General features: G+C 37.8%; 1 long non-coding RNA gene across 6 annotated transcripts in view; it reads left to right on the plus strand.

Annotated features, from left to right (window-relative positions):
• LOC125156712 (uncharacterized) overlaps window positions 1-16,353 on the plus strand; it is a 506,607-nt gene that overhangs the window by 416,609 nt on the left and 73,645 nt on the right. The window lies entirely within an intron of this gene.

A 16,353-nucleotide genomic window follows, 5' to 3' on the forward strand; every position in this document is an offset into this window, starting at 1 on the left:
CCACTTGAAGTGCATTTGGTAGAGGCCATAAGACCTCTCCACAGGCAAAGGTCCCAGCAGACCCTGGAGAGCAGCCACCTTTGCTGACATCGGGACAAAGACACCAGATTGCGATGACACCCGGTGCCAACTGTGTGTTGTGGTTTGCCATAATCTCTGAACTTCTGCCACTGCATGATCACGTGAACATTTTCTGGGGCAAGCCTGCGCACACAGCTATTGCTCAGTGAGACCCCTCTGCCAGAGAGTTAGCACGGGTCCAAGCCACAGGGGTCTCTGAAGTGTGGGGTTTTGAAACACAACTCCATCTGAGATAAAACTCTGGAGAGACGTGCTGCCTGACACGCAAACAGCTTAGACATGGGCAGGGTAGAGGCAGGGAATGGACAGAGGCCTGAGACAAAGGAGGGGTGCTTGATTGCAGCCCTCCTTTGGTTGGTGAAAGTGCGGAGTTCCTATGGCAGAGACTAGGGAGCTGGGTGAAGCCATTTCAACCTCCACCCTCCTGTGCACGTGCATGTGCAGGGGTGCCACACTGATCCACCCCAGAATAATAAGCTAAGAAGCTCCACCTAGTGGAGAACGAAGCTGTTACACCAAGCCCTGCCCAACTGTGCCCTCTAAGCACATCTGCTAGAAGACCACCTACAGAGTGTATGGACTATAGAGGGCTTCATATTTTCAGTTCTGGGGGAAATTGGATGTAACTTTATTTGGGTCTCATTCTGTTGGCTGGTTCATTTATTTGTTCATTTTCTTTGCTCCTGTTTTTGCTTAAATTGTTTTCTTTTTTTCCTCTTTCTTAGATACAGAAAGAGAAACATTTATTTTTTTCTTCTTTTTAAACTTCTTTTATTCTATTTCATTTTATTTATTTCATTTTCTTTTATTTCATTTTATTCTATTTTATTATAAAATTTTTTAATTTAAAATTTTTCATACCTTTTTTCCCCCTTTTATTTCTCTTTTTTCTCTATTCTATCAAGTTTCTCTCAACAAGTAAACCAAAACTCACCTAAGATCTAGCTTCCTTTATTTAATTTTTTGTTTGGTTTTTAATTTCTTTTATTTTTAATAATTATTTTATTAATCTTTTCTTCCTACAAAAGGACAAAATGAAGGGATTCACTTCAAAATAAATAACAGGAAGAAATGACAGCAGGGGCTTAACACAGATATAAACAAGATGTCTCAACTCGAATTCAGAACCACAATAATGAGAATACTAGCTAGGGTTGAAAAAAGCATAGAATTCCTTTCTGAGGAGATAAAAGAAGTAAAATCTAGTTAGGACTAAATTAAAAATGCTGTAACCAAGGTGCAATCTCGAATAGATGCCATGACAGCAAGGATAGAGAAAGCAGAACACTGAATGAGCAATTTAGAAAATAAAATTATGGAGAATAATGGAGCTGGAAAAAAAGAGGGAAACAAAGACAGAAGAGCATGACACAAGACTCAGTGCACAATAAGAACTCAGTGACTTATTAAAGGACAAACATCTGAATCATAGGAGTCCCAGAAGATGAAGAGAGAGAAAAAGGGGTAAGGTTTATGTGAGCAAATTATAGTGGAAACCTTTCCTAATCTGGGGAAGGACACAAACATCAAAATCCAAGAAGCACAGAGAATTCCTATTAGATTCAACAAAAACTGACCATCACCAAGGCATATCATAGTCAAATTCACAAAATATACAGACGAGGAAAGAATTATGAAAGCAGCAAGGGAAAAAAGTCCTTAACCTATAAGGAAATACATACAGGTGAGGTCCACCGCAGACCTATCCACAGAAACTTGGCATGACAGAAAGGAGTGGCAGGATATATTCAATGTGCTGAATTGCAAAAATATGCAGACAAAATTTCTTTATCTAACAAGGCTGTCATTCAAAATAGAAGGAGACATAAAGAGTTTCCCAGGCAGACAAAAACTAAAGGAGTTTGTGACCACTAAACCAGTCCTGAAAGAAATTTTAAGGGGAACTCTTTGAGTTGAGAAAAGACAAAACAAAAAAGATCAAAAGCAACAAAGACTAGAAAGCAACAGAGGACATCACCAGAAACACCAGCTCTACAGGCAACACAATGGCACTAAATTCATATCTTTCTGTACTCACTCTAAAGGTCAATGAACTAAACATTCAAATCAAAAGATATAGGCTATCAGAATGGATAAGAAAACAAGACCCTTCTATATGCTACTTACAAGAGACTCACTTTGGACCCAAAGACACCTTCAAAATGAAACTGAGAGGATGGAGAACCATCTATCATGCTAATGGTCATCAAAAGAAAGCCAGAGTAGCCATACTTATATCAGACAAACTAGATTTTAAAATAAAGACTGAGGGGTGCCTGGGTGGCTCAGTCAGTTAAGCGTCTAACTTTGGCTCAGGTCATGATCTTGCGGTCTGTGAGTTTGAACCCCGTCAGGCTCTGTGCTGACAGCTCAGGGCCTGGAGCTGTTCGGATTCTGTGTCTCCCTTTCTCTCTGTCCCTCTCCCACTCATGCTCGGTCTTGCTCTCAAAAATAAACATTAAAAAAAAAAGAAATTTGTTTATAAAAAAATTCAGAATCAACCACAAGAAAAAATTTGGAAAGACCATGAATACTTACAGATTAAAGATATCCTACTAAAGAATGAATGGGTTAACCAAGAAATTAAAGAGGAAATTAAAAGGTACATGGAAGCCAATGAAAATGAAAACATGACAGCCCAAAACCTCTGGAAGGCAGCAAAGGGAGTCAGAAGAGGCAAGTATATAGCAACCCAGACCTTCTTAAAGAAGGAAGAATGGGGGCGCCTGGGTGGCGCAGTCGGTTAAGCGTCCGACTTCAGCCAGGTCACGATCTCGCGGTCCGTGAGTTCGAGCCCCGCGTCGGGCTCTGGGCTGATGGCTCGGAGCCTGGAGCCTGTTTCCGATTCTGTGTCTCCCTCTCTCTCTGCCCCTCCCCCGTTCATGCTCTGTCTCTCTCTGTCCCAAAAATAAACGTTGGAAAAAAAAAAAAAAAAAGATATCACCTCTGCCTAAGTCAATTTACAGATTTAATGCACTTCCAATTTCAAAAAATACCACCAGGGGGTTTTAAAAAAAAAAAAAAAAAAAAAAAAGAAGGAAGAATGGTCTCAAAACACAACTTAACCTTAAACGTAAAAGAGCTGGAAAAAGAACAGTGAATAAAGCCCAAAGCCAGCAAAAGAAGGGAAATAATAAAGATTAGAGCAAAAATCAATGACATTGAAATCAAAAAAACAGTAGAACAGATCAACAAAACTAGGAGGTGGTTCTTTGAAAGAATTAACAAAATTGACAAACTCCCAGCCAGACTGATCAAAAAGAAAAAGGAAAGGACCCAAATAGAATTACGAATGAAAGAGGAGAGATCACAACCAACACCACAGAAATACAAACAATAATAAGAGAATATTATGAGCAAACAAATTGGGCAATCTGGAAGAAATGGACAAATTCCTCGAAACATATAAACTACCAAAACTGAAACAGGAAGAAATAGAAAACTTGAACAGACACATAACCAGTAAAGAAATTGAATCAGTAATCAAAAATCTCGCAACAAACAAGAGCCCAGGGCCAGATGGCTTTCCAGGGGAATTCTACCAAATGTTTAAAGAAGAGTTAACAACTATTCTTTTGAAGCTGTTCCAAAAAGTAGAATTGGAAGGAAAACTTTCAAACTCATTCTACAAGGCCAGCATTACCTTGATTCTAAAACCAGACAAAGACCTCACTAAAAAGGAGAACTATACTCTGGTTTCTCTTCAGATCGCATAAATCTTTCGCCTTTTACTAAAAAGGAGAACTATAGACCAATTTCCCTGATGAACATGGGTACAAAAATTTTCAACACGATACTAGCAAACTGGATCTAACAATACATTAAAAGAATTATTCACCGCAATCAGGTGGGATTTATTCCTGGAATGCAGGGCTGGTTCAATATCCGCAAATCAATCAATGTGATACATCACATTAATAAGAGAAAGGATAAGAACCACATGATCCTCTCAATAGATGCAGATAAAGCATTTGACAAAATACAGCATCCTTTCTTGATAAAAAAAAAACCTCAAGATATTAGGGATAGAAGGATCATACCTAAAGATTATAAAGGCCGTATATGAAAGACCCACTGCTTATATCATCCTCAATAGGGAGAAACTGAGTTCCCCCCTAAGATCAGGAACATGACAAGGATGTCCACTCTCACCACTGTTATTTAACATAGTGTTGGAAGTTCTAGCCTCAGCAATGAACACAACAAAGAAATAAAACACATCTAAATCAGCTAAGAGGAAATCAAACTTTCACTCTTTGCAGATGACATGATACTCTATGTGGAAAATCCAAAAGACTCCATCAAAAAACTGCTAGAACTGATACATGAATTCAGCAAAGTTGCAGGATATAAAATCAACATACAGAAATCGGTTGCATTTCTAAACACCAATAATAAAACAGCAGAAAGAGATATCAAGGAATTGATCCCATTTACCATTGCACTAAAAACCATAAATACCTAGGAATAAATCTAACCAAAGAAATAAAAAAATCTTTACACTGAAAATTATAGAAAGCCTATGGAAGAAATTGGAGATGGCACCAAAAAAATGGAGAAACATGCCATACTCATGGGTTGAGAGAAAAAATATTGTTAAAATGTCACTATTACCCAAAGCAATCTACATATTTAATGAAAACCCTATAAAAATAACACTAGAATTCTTCACAGATCTAAAACAAACAATCCTAAAATTTGTATGGCACCAGAAAAGACCCTAAGTAGCCAAAGCAATCCTGAAAAAGAAAACCAAAGCTGGAGGCATCATAATTCTGGACTTTAAGCTGTATTACAAAGCTGTAATCATCAAGACAGTATGGTACTGGCACAAAAACAGACACATAGATCAATGGAATAGAATACAGAACCCAAGCCAACTAATCTTCCACACGGTGGGAAAGAATATCCAATTAAGAAAAGACAATCTCTTTAACAAATGGTGTTGGGAAAACTGGACAGCGACATGCAGAAGGATGAACTTGGACCACCTTCTCACCATACACAAAAGTAAACTCAAAATGGATGAAAAACCTAAGCATGAGACAAGAAGCCATTAAATCCTGGAGGAGGAAACAGACACCAACCTCTTTGACCTTGGCTGCAGCGACTTCTTAGTTGACATGTCTCTGGACGCAAGGGAAACAAAAGCAAAAATGAATTATTGGGACCTCATCAAGATAAAAGCCTTCTGCAGAATGAAAGAAACAATCAGCAAAACTAAAAGGCAACCAACAGAATGAGAGAAGATATTAGCAAACGACATATCAGATAAAGGGTTAGTATCCAAAATCTATAAAGAACTTATCACACTCTATACCCAAAAACCAAATAATCCAGTGAAGAAATGGGCAGAAGACAAGAATAGACACTTTTCCAAGAAAAGTGGTTATCTACATGGTTAACAGACACATGAAAATATGCTCAACATCACTCATCATCAGAGAAATACAAATAAAAACCACAATGAGATACCATCTCACACCTGTCATAATGGCTAAAATGAACAACTCAGGCAACAACAGATTTTGGCAAGGATGTGGAGAAAGAGGAACCCTTTGTCCTGCTGGTGGGAATACAAACTGGTACAGCCACTCTGGAAAACAGTATGGAGATTTCTCAAAAACTTAAAAATAGAACTACCCTACAACCCAGCAATTGCACTACTAGGTATTTATCCAAAGAATACAGGATTACTAATTCAAAGGGTCACATGCACCCCAATGTTTATAGCAGCACTATTGATAATAGCCAAAGTATGGAAAGATTCTAAATGTCCACCAGCTGATGAATGGATAAAGAAGATGTGGTATATATATGCAATGGACTATTACTCAGTGATCAAAAAGAATGAAATCTTGCCATTTGCAACAACATGGATGGAACTAGAGTATATTATACTAAGTGAAATAAGTCAATCAGAGAAAGACAAGTAACACATGATTTCACTCATAGGTGGAATTTAAGGGAAGGAAGCAAAAATAATATAAAAACAGAGAGGGAGACAAACGATCAGAGACTCTTAAGTAGAACAAACTGAGGGTTGCTGGCAGCGTGTTGGGTGGGGGATGAGCTGAATGGGTGATGGGCATTAAGGAGGCACTTGTTGGGATGAACACTGAGTGTCAAATGTAAGTGATGAATCACTAAATTCTATTCCTGAAATCATTATTACACTATATGTTAACTAACTTGGATTTAAATTTAAAAACTGATTAATTTAAAAACTAATGAATATAATTTTTAATATTGTATAATATTTCAATGAGGAGCCATGATTTATGTTCATTTCATTCCTACTATGGTGATGAAAGTCTGACCATAACATATATCATGGCATGATAGAAAAAGACTGAGTTCTGGAATCAGACAAATACAATTTCAAATTTTGGCCACTTCTTTGAAAGAGTATGTGACCTCGGACAAGTTAGTTTAGCCTTTCACAATGTCAGATAGCTCACACTTCAAATGGATGTTATAGCTATCTGGTCAGGCTCTTGTAATAGTTAATTATGGCAATATTTTTAGAATACCCAGAAAAAAAGCCTGATCTCTATTATTGTGGTTAAATTATTTCATTTATTGCTATTAGCATTTTCATTGTCATTTATTGCTATTAGCATTTTCATTGTCATAAAGACCTAGGATAGATTCCAGACAGTCAGCATCACTGAAGGATATCATTAGTAATTTATCATTCATAAGTGCTATGTCCTTAGAATCCTTTTTATAAACTTGATCTGAAATGTTGATTTCTCCTTGTATTTCTGCCTGTTGTTGCTTTATATATTTTAATATAGTTAATATATTTTAATATGAAGTTTGACACACTGGAGTTAAATTTTGTTAAGACTTCAAAATGGATTATAAATTTATGGTGAACATTCTACTTAATATTTTGGTCTTGGAAATGTATCTGGTGCACTTTTACGGTATTTGCCAAATATATCTTTACCTATCTCTTTATCTGCAACCATCTTGCACCATGTGTCTTAATTATTCACAGCATATGGCTAAGTTTTATTCTTTAATTCATATGAGTGCTGTTGTCTTTTAGTGGGTTTTATTTTACATTTCGTTTAATAACTTTTTATAATATTTTGACTGCCAGGGAGTGAGTAGGAACACAGATATTGGGACTGATGCTTTAGAGGGCTCTAGAAGTCAGTCCATGCAATGCTGAGGCATCATTGCCCTCATCATAGTTGATGTCTCCAGGAGCCAAGACTGGTGCAAAAAGATAACACTATGAAACAGAGATGGATGGAGAAAATGGAGAGTGGGACCAAAGGATGTGTGAGAAAAGGCAAGCTTCTATTCTATTTTAGGACAAAGTCTGAAAATAGGTAATAAATAGGATTCCCCTTTTATGCTGTTCCTCATATATAATTTGAAATGCAGCAACATTTAAAAGGCTCATTTTCATTTAGACATTATTATCTTCATGTGACATATTTCTTAAAGACTACACTTTTTTCCTTTTCTGAGCCTATTTGACAGGAAGGGGTCTATACAAACTGTCTATTTTGTCTATAACGTCTGCAATAATTTAGAAGGTATGGATTCAATTTTTAATTTCTTAGTGGATATCTTGTATTTTTAAATTCTTGAAATTATATTTATTTAATTTTGAAGCCAAACAATAAGCAGATTTTTAAAGTTTATGATTATTTAAGGAGAATCTCAGGGCTTTGTTTTCTTTCTATGTCCATCTTGTCATTATTTCTCACCCCCTTGCAATTTCCCTTGTTTTCTGTAATGTAATTTGGGGGTATAAATCTGTATTTCTATAAAACTCTTTCCAAACACTGTTTTTTTTTCCCACATAATTTTTATGGACTTAATTTTGAAACCAAATTCTATAAATATTTAAGTAATTCTATTGGCTTTTCTGGCTTAGTTAGTCTCTTTTATCTACAATCCCCTATTCTTAGACTAAACTTTGATTCATTAATTGAAAGGCATCTATGTAGGAAGGATAACTTGATAGAAATTCTGCTTTTATTTCTTCTATAAACATCTAAAACATCTTGCTGTACATTTTACCTTTGAAAATTAATTTGCCTACCCAATGATATTGCGGGTGGAAATTTTTATTTTATTGTTTTCTGGAAGCTAACCCTGTGAAAAGAGATCTAAAGTCAGTATAAGTTGTTCTCATTTTTTAATTTACTGGGATGCTTATAAGATATTTTAAAATATATTCTGAATATCACTAGATAATCAAGCTTTTCTTAAATGTCTTGAACCATGTTATTTTCAGCTCAAGAGCTATTTCTGCTATTATTTTCTTGGTTATAGAGTCTGTTCATGAATTCTACTATCTCCTTATACATTACTTTTGCCTCATATTCTCCATATTTATTATCATCATTTTATCTGTTTATACTTTTTGTCTGTGATCCAGAGATGAATCTCCAGTTAGTCTTTTACATCATGAATTGGAATTTAGTGTTTCAGATTTACTGACCCTGAATATGCGATCCATTTACAAGCAAACTTTGCCCATAGTACCTTGTTCTGATGATCTTCTACTATTCATAGAGTTGGTATCTATTTATTTATATTGTGTTGCTCTGAATCTAAAATGCTCTTATGTTGCTTGTGGTAAATTTATTTGAGAGAGATGATTATAACTGAGACAATGGATCTTGTCTCTTGTGTTGCAATCCCTATCATTTCATTTGCCATCTACCATTCTCCTCCATTCCACACTTCATTTCTGTATAAAAGGAAGGTTCTATTGAATCAAGGTTTTGGTGTATGGGTAAAATTAAAAGCTGTAAAGGTTGTCCTGGGCTCTACAAGAGTTTTATGTGGGGTTTTATACAAATTCTCTAATCAACAACTCAGTCTGGCATGTTATAGGATCAGAGATAAAGTATTAAGGGAGTGTTCTGAGATTGGATACTCAAGTCATGTCTCATCACAATTCCCACTGGATGATCTAGATAAGGGTCAGCAAAGTACAGCCTTCAAGCCAAATCTGGCTCACTATCTGTTTTTAAAATAAAATTTAATTGAAATGTAGCCATACTTACTCATTAATACATTGTCTGTGGCAGCTTTCAAACTGAAATAACAGAGAGGAATGGTTGCAGCAGAGACTATAAGGTCCTCAGAGCCTAAAATGTTTACTATCTGGCCCTTTATAGAAAGAATTCGCCAACATGTCATCTAAATTCCCTACCCCCAGTGTAAACAGGAGTGCTAAGGAAATCTGACTCCCTTTCATCTTCACTGTCATCCATAAGTAATATGGTCTTCTTTTCTAATAAACAGCCAGAATAGCCTTGGGCACCAAAAATATCAATTTATATCTTATCACCGAGTTATCTTTGTTAGGATTGCCAGATGAAAGATGGAGGCTAAATTCAATTTAAATTTCAGTATATATCCCATGAAATATTTGTCCACCTGAAATTCAAGTTTAACTGAGTATTCTGTATTTTTATTTGCTAAGCCTGGCAACTCTATTTCTGACGTATACCCAGTGGATATATGCAGATCAAATAAAACACTAGGTCCCATTGTGCTAAGGGAACCAAAATAGTCCTGGATAAACTATTCATGGGCTGGTATTTTTTTACTCCAAATAAGAAAAGACCCAGTTCCAGTTGGATTAAACAATAATAAAATGTATTATTTTACAACATGGAGTCCACAGTCAGGGACTCCAAATTTACATTTCTATGATTTCTGTTCATCTCTTTTTTGTGCTGGATTGATCCTCAAAGTGTTGTAAGATAGCTGCAGAAATGTCATGTGTGAAATACAACCAGAGCTACAACTTCCAGAGTCAGCAACGAAACCATGTAATTTTTACATATCTCAGGGAGAAGCAGGCAACCATTTTAAAGTGCCGTAGCAATATTCCACTGAAGTTTCACTGCCTAGGACTGACAAGGAAATGAGATTATCATGATTGACTTGTGCTAATCATTTGGAGTGGGATATTGAGAAGTCAGCCTTGATGACCATTACAGTTCACCTCTTTGGCTGCCCAATATCTAAATATATTTTTAGAAATGCTAATACCTATACAAACATGTTTATATCCTTCCTGAAGAAAGTCTAAGACCTCTTCCTCACCTAGATCCAAGTACAAAATCCCTGGCTTATGTGCAGTCCTCTTCATCAAGTGCAGATATGGCTTCTTCCAGCATAGGGCTGAAAGATGAGGGAGCCAATCCTAAAATAATGAATACAAAAAAGGACAGAAAGAACAGGTTAACAATAATAAAATTTAACAGTAATAAAATAACAAAAGAAAAGGGAGAATAGGAATTAAACATAATAAGTATTAGTCCACACTGTGTACCTTCTGCTGACGAGAAAAGGAAAGATTCCCTGTCATGGGAAAAGAATACTGTCTCGATCAGCCAATCTGACAGCATTGTTCTGTTCTGTGTATATATAGCCTTGTACATTTTTCGGTATGATCATACCTGAGGTAAGTGGTATAAAAACAGACCTTACAGAATATCCCATTGCTTTAGCAGACCATTTTAAGCTGCTGAAGTTTTAGTGGCCAGGATATTTCCAAAGGAGGATACAGTTCTCCTAACTAGTTATTAAACGTCAGGTATTTTTGCTTCCAGGCCATAATTAAAGATCTCCATTTAAATATGACCTTTGATTATAAAAGTATTTGGCTTCTAGCTACAGATTTCTGTCTCCTTCCCTTCTCTTTTGGTCTCAGATCAATCTCTGCCTTGAAGGAGTCTGAAACAATTGCCTTCAGTGGGGAGGCATCATGAAGAATCTGATCTTTTACCCAGGATTAGCTTTTTTCCAGGCAGAATGAGCAATAGCTCACACTTTAATAAAACCCAAATATTGTGACCTGCTAAATTTCTGCCCTTCTGTTGCTATTTGGACTAACGTTAGCTAAGCTATAGTAGGTGGCTATACTAACCATCATTGGACTTGGTGATAAATCAAAGGTACAAGTGACCTCTTCCTGAAAACCCATATTTCGTTCCTATAGTCATTTGGTTGGACCACTTTCATCCAAATCTCGTCTTCTCTTTTAGGAATTTACCAATAGCACTAGGAAGAATTAAATCATCTCAAATCCTGAACTTTCCTTGTGGTTTTCCTAACACTAGAACCTGTATAGGAATTAATGTAAGTCTAGTGTATGGCAAGCAACAGTTTAAATGAATGCTAGCAAATGCTTTGCTTCGACTGTCTGCTCCCTAGCTTAGAATGGTGGTGTATTCCGGGCTGGGTACTCTCACTTCCCACCTCTACTTTCTCCACCCAACAAATACCCCCCTTAGGGTGTGCCCTTTGTACCTTTCCAATTCATTTTGCCACTTTCTGTGTCACCTTGGAAGATTTCCACATCAGGAAACAGAAAATGCTATATGCTCGCGTTGCTCTTCTATCCATGGCAGCTCAATTTAAAAAGAAAATATGTAATATTAAATCCAAATAGAGAAGCACATTTTTGGTGGCAAAATAACTCAAACATTTAGAACACATTTGCAAAATCTTTCTTTTGGGATTTAGGGGGAAGAAAGCAATATTCAACTTCAGAAGTTATAGTTTCTGTTATAAAGAATGAATGAAGAGGGAGACTTAGGGAGCTTCTAATTCATAAAGGTAATTCTTTTCTCTGGTAAGCAATGTTCACTACTATGAGGTACATGACATGTTTCCTTTGGATTTTATTCTGACATTTTTCTATTATGTTGATTGATTTCCACAAGCCCCCACATACTGCGCATCAATTCAAGACGCTGAAAGCTTACATACTTGATATGGCAGAGACATGGCCACCAAACTGCAAGATGCTAGGACAAATATCTAAGTCATGGAGGCCTCCAGAATGTGGAGGGTTATATGTGCCCCCAGGGAGACACTTCCTAAGCTGGTAATGAGCATCCTTTGACATTCCACACATCTAAAGTCACTTTTTATAAGAAGGCAAAACCTTAATGGGCCCATCACACTATGTGTAGTGGGAGCTCACAGACTTGCTTTATGAATGGATTGTGGAAGAGGTACCTGATACAGCCCTCAGACTCTGGCTTTTTCTGTGGACAGAATCCTCCTTCCTTGCGCAAATCACACCTTAAATAGGTTAATTACACCACTAACCATACCACATTCAACAAGCATCCCTTGAATGCAACTATATGACAAGTGCTGTGTTAGGCACCGGGAATACAAAGGAGAGAGAAATGAGGCTATTTGGCCCTCAGGGAACTCATATTCTAGTAAGGGCGTGGGGGGGGGAGTGTTGGTAAATAATCACCATAGAAGAGGGCAGGTGCTGTAATGGTGCCATGTTGGGGCCACAGGGGACAGGGAGAGCCTGATCAGAGAGGGCTCCACCGAGGTGCTCATTCCACTTGAACTGAGTCTTGAAGGATGAGGGAGGGTCTCCCCAACCTTTTTGCTTTACAGCACATTGTTCATACCTCGATCACAGATCTTGTACCCAGTAGGAATGTATGAATGTATGAATGTACCCATTACATGTCCACCTGAATTAGAATCCAAACATCCAAAGAAAGAGGATTTACTACTTACTAACTGGATTGCTGGTCAGTTTTATGCCCAGAGCTTATGCAGTGCAAGACCCTTGAATGTGCTCATTGCCATGTCTGCTGAATCTGTGAATAGTGAATTTCAGTCTGGAACCCCAATTCTGTTTTTGGTCAATTCAAATTCAACATGTTTAATGTAAAAATAACCCTCTCTCTAAATTAAGGTCTCACTGAATTGCCAATTTCTGTGATTTCTGCCAATGCAGTCACTGTCTGCATGACCCTGTCTCAAAAATCTCTGTGTTACCTTTGGTTCCTTCATCTCCTTTACTGCCTACATCCGGTTACCATAAGCATCTTATTACCTCTTCAGAGTGTCTCTCCCGCCTCCCGGGCAGGAACCCTGCTTGAGGTCACTCGGGATGTCATGGTTATTTCAATCATTTCCTACTTTCTCTCCACCTGGCAGTTCTTTTCCTTCCGTTCCATTCTGAGATCCTCCACCATGTTGAAGGACCTCCACCTCTGGCTTTAATCTATTTGCCATCTACTCAAACAAAAATACAATCCCATGAAAGATCTTTTTTTTTTTTAAATCAGACATCTTTTCCTCACATGAAAAGATATAGGCAGAGGTCTAGGAAACAACTGTCATGCTGTGGTGTATTAGTCATATTATCTGTATTAATTATTGAGGCATATGATACCATACACTTGGCAGTTTACAACAATATACATAAAGTATCTCATGGTTTTCGTGGATCAGGAGTCTGGACACTGAGTTTTCTGCTTCAGTGTCTCATAGGCTACAATCGAGGTGTTAGCTGAGCTGGAATCTCATCTGAGGTTCGGAGTTATCATCCAAGTTTACATGGTTGTGGCTGTTGGCAGAATTTAGTTCCTTGGACAGGAGTCCTGAAGCTCTTGGCCCTAGAGGTTGCCCACAGTCCCCTGCATGTGGCCCTCTCCATAGACAGTTCTCAGCATAGCAGCTTGCTTCTTCAAGCTCAGCAAGACAGGAGAATGAGTCTGGGTGGAGTCAGCATATATGTATACAGGTAATGTGCTATTAATCACAGGAGTAACATCCTCACCTTTACCAGGTAACAATCACAAGAATGATATTCCATCACATTTTATATATTCTATTGGTTCAAAAAAAGTCCCATGTCCCACCCACACCAGAAGGGGTTCGTGTAAAGGCATGTTAAGAAATAGCCTGGCTGCATTTTTGATGTTTGATTAAAAACAACTTTTAGGCCTCACTCCTTCCTCTCCCCTTCTGCCCATATCTGAGTGATAGCAAAGCCTGGGTGCTCAATCCTGTGCAGCCATGAGGGATTCACACCGCAGAATCCCTGGCTACATGTGAGAACCATGACCCCCGTCACAGCCTTTAACTACCACAACAACCTGAAGCCAATTTTCCTTGCCTGCTTTGCTGGCCCATTTCTAGACCAGCCTGAGAAAGCTGCCTTGCTTTCCCACAATGAATTATTACATGAGTCATACACCTTTCATACCCTCTTGGTGTACATACGACATCATTATTCTTGAATTCTGAACCAAAGTTTGCGTGTGGGTCCATCCTACTTCTGCAGGATGTTCACAACAGGTAGAAATATCAGGAGATGGGGCTGCATGGCAGTCACCCTGGGGTCTATTCATCACCCCAGATTTAATGTTGCCACAATTAGAGAAAGTGCATAGTCTGTCTACATGAAGTCTTTTTCAACCCTTCTGTTGTGGGAGGCATAGAAACCATGCTACCAGGAAATTCTGCCTTGCTGCTGTGAAAATATGTTGGATTACTATAGATATGAGAAAAACATTTCTAAGATTGCATATTTTCAGACCCCAGAAGGAATAATCGCAAACTTGATTGTATGTGCCATGACAAAAAATATTTTGAAAATTAAATAATGAATTAGCATGAAATATACATATAAGTGTAACACAGGTAAAAAAGGATTACAGAAGACTCAAAAAGCAATAAAAATATGGTTACATACAATGTATTGCTATAAAAATCAAATGTAAGAGCACCTGGGTGGCTCAATCAGTTAAGCATCTGACTTCAGCTCAGATCATGATCTCACAGTTCATGGGTTCGAGCCCCGCATCAGGCTCCGTGCTGACAGCTCAGAGCCTGGAGCCTGCTTCGGATTCTGTGTCTCCGTATCTCTCTGCTCCTCCCCCGCTCATGCTGTGTGTGTGTCTCTCTCAAAATTAATAAATAAACATTAAAAAAATTAAATGTAGTATTACTATGTCCCAAGCTGTACCCGGTCATAGGAAAAGTCCAAATGGATTCTATCAGTCCCACCTTGGTCAGCAAGTGATGTGCATTTAATACTCTCATCTCCGCGTAAGGTTTCCAAGGCCTCCAGTTTCCATTTAGTGAAATTTACAGTATCCAGAATCGTGGAACTGTGGTTTGTCCACAGGCCATGGGTGGCCAGGGAGGAGGGGAAATACATATTGGAGAATAGCCAGTAACGAGTCTCTTTAGCTCTGTTCCCCGGTGCTAGAAAATGGAAAAATCGACCTTATCCACCACCTCCCCTTTGAAGAAGGAGACCCCTCTCCTCCTCCTTTCTATGTAGTCCCACTTTCCCACTGCCCCTGCTACTTATCTTTGGTTGTTAAAAACATACCTCCTCATGTACATATGTGTCTCTTTCTGACTTTCTGAACATGTAATTTTTAATCTTTCTTCCATTTCGGTGTTGGCTTAGGAGGTAAAATTAGCACCAAGCATACCAATAGAGAGTGGAAGAGAGGGACAAAAACTCAGAAAAAAACAGAGATTCAAATATTCCAAGCTATAACTCTGCCTCAAAATATAGATTTGTCTGTTTTAAGTTAGATGTTCTTCCTAAATCAATTATAAGAAATAAACTAGTTAAATTACATGAACACAGTGTTTTGAATATACCAGGTGTAAGGGGAGCTTTTTGTACACAGGGGCTACTTTCTTCCTTATACTCACAGTGCTCATGATGATGTCTGGCACTGATAGTGCTTATTTTGTATTGCATACTTGATAGTAAATAATTTAATTAGAATAGAGGTTCTTGGGGCGCCTGGGTGGCTCAGTCGGTTAAGTGTCCAACTTCTTCTCAGGTGATGATCTCACGGTCTGTGAGTTTGAGCCCCGCGTCGGGCTCTGTGCTGACAGCTCGGAGCCTGGAGCCTGCTTCGGAGTCTGTGTCTCCCTCCCTTTCTGCCCCTCCCCGACTCATACTCTGTCTCTCAAAAATTAATAAATGTTAAAGAATTTTTAAAAAAAGAACAGAGGTTCTTCTTTATGCTAACATAAAATAGGTTAATTATCCAAATCTTAAAATTGAATTCATTTTCACAGAAAAAATTGAAAAATATGTTCTCTTGGCAAGGTTTAGGAACTGTAATAGTCTATTTTTTTTAATCTTTTCATTGGTAATTGATTCACATGATATACTGACTTGTGACCCTGACACCAAAATTCACCTTTTCTTTATTGCAAGGTTGTATTAGATAGCTAATGCTGTGTAACAAACCACCTCAAGACTTAGTTATTTAAAATAAACATCATTTATTGTTAAATCTCATATGTCACAAGGCTGAGTGTTAGTTCAAATTGATGGACTTGCTTACATTTCTGCAAGTTAATTTTAGTCCATGTGTCTTTCTCCTCCTCCTAACACCTGCAGGCCAGTCTAGGCATGTCCTTTGTACAGTATGACAGAGTCTATAAAGAACACAGTTTCTCCACTCCAACACTATTGAT

The sequence above is a fragment of the Prionailurus viverrinus genome, chromosome F2, assembly GCF_022837055.1.
Source record: "Prionailurus viverrinus isolate Anna chromosome F2, UM_Priviv_1.0, whole genome shotgun sequence".
NCBI lineage: Eukaryota > Metazoa > Chordata > Mammalia > Carnivora > Felidae > Prionailurus > Prionailurus viverrinus.